This window comes from Papaver somniferum, chromosome 4 (genome assembly GCF_003573695.1).
Source record: "Papaver somniferum cultivar HN1 chromosome 4, ASM357369v1, whole genome shotgun sequence".
Lineage (NCBI taxonomy): Eukaryota > Viridiplantae > Streptophyta > Magnoliopsida > Ranunculales > Papaveraceae > Papaver > Papaver somniferum.
The window spans coordinates 43,287,546-43,289,009 of NC_039361.1; the positions used below are offsets into that span (position 1 = coordinate 43,287,546).

Consider the following 1,464-nt stretch of genomic DNA (forward strand, 5'->3'; position numbering starts at 1 on the left):
TCCTGAAGAATTCTTAGTATAGCCAAAACCTGGGGGAGCATTAGAATTACTAAACTGACCTTGACTTTGGCCCTTAGACCACGAAAGGTTCGGATGGTTTCTCCAACCAGGATTACAGGTTTCTGAATATGGGTCAATCTTTTGACGGTTATCAAATCTAGTGTTATTATAAAGAGAATTGGCCTGCTCTTCAATATTCTGGCCTTCCCAAAAAGGCTCCACTCTACCACTAGTCTGGCCCACTTCTAAGGCTTCTAACCTTTTTCCTATAGAAGCAATTTTGGCATCTGATTCATAGCCTCCTTCTACCCTATTAACGTTTCCTCTACTTAAAAGAATTATTTTCTGGGGTGCCCTACTATTTTCCCATTGCTGGGTTTTTTCGGCGATTTCATTAAAAAATTCCATCGCTGCATCAACAGTTTGGTTTTCAAATCCACCATTGCATAGAGACTCAACCATGGTCGTTGTGGAATAATATAAACCCTCATAAAGGATCTGAACTAGCCTAAACTTTTCTAAACCATGATGAGGACACTGGGATAATAAATCATTGAACCTTTCCAAATACCTATATAAAGATTCTCCCTCTTGTTGTGAAAATGTGCATATTTGCGTCCTAATAGACGATGTTTTGTGCCTAGGGAAAAACTTATTGAAAAAGGCAGATGTAAGTTGTTCATATGTCTCAATTGACTCGGAGTCCAAACAATACAGCCACAACTTAGCCTTATCTTTCAGGGAAAATGGGAATAACCTAAGTTTCAAAGCATCATCATCTAAGCCTCTAATTCTTATAGTACTACAAATTTCCTCAAAATCCCTAACATGGTGATAAGGGTTTTCATTTTCTTTCCCTAAAAAGATTGGGAGAATCTGTAAGGTCCCAGGTTTCAGTTCATAGGGTGCCTCCGTTTCAGCTAACTTAATACACGAAGGACGGGTATTTCTAGTTGGATTCAACAAAGCTTTCAAAGTTGCCATTTATGGCGCTATCGGAGCAACAGGGATTCTCTCCTCAGTCAAAGAACGTTTAAAAACAGACTCTTCAAAAGCCGGACTTTCTAGATTAAGGTAATCGAGACGCTTAGAACTACTAGGTTTCTCTTTAACAAATCTACCTAGTGCGTCTCGTTTACGTTCAGGCATACAATAGAATTTTTTAAATTGGAAGGGTAAACAAACACAGATCAAGGCCGACTCAACCAAATCAAACCTGTTGATTTCTAGCAAACAAAAACATGATGTCTCCACTTAGATTGTTTCTAGACCAGCTTCTAATCCTTCGAACGGGAATTCGTTACAATTTAAGCAAACCCCTCCGAAATCAATCCGAGTTAACGTAAGTTGAATAGAGGCGAGGGAAGCTCGGTGGAGCTTTGATACCCAAGGCCTCACCGGTATTACAAGGCGGCGCAGTCACGCATTCAACTGACAGAAACCATCAAGAACTTCGAAGTATGC

At 39.9% G+C, this 1,464-nt stretch overlaps 1 pseudogene; it reads left to right on the top strand.

Moving 5' to 3' along the window:
• Positions 1-520: 520 nt before the first annotated feature.
• Positions 521-620, top strand: LOC113276737 (annotated as a pseudogene).
• Positions 621-1,464: the final 844 nt, after the last annotated feature.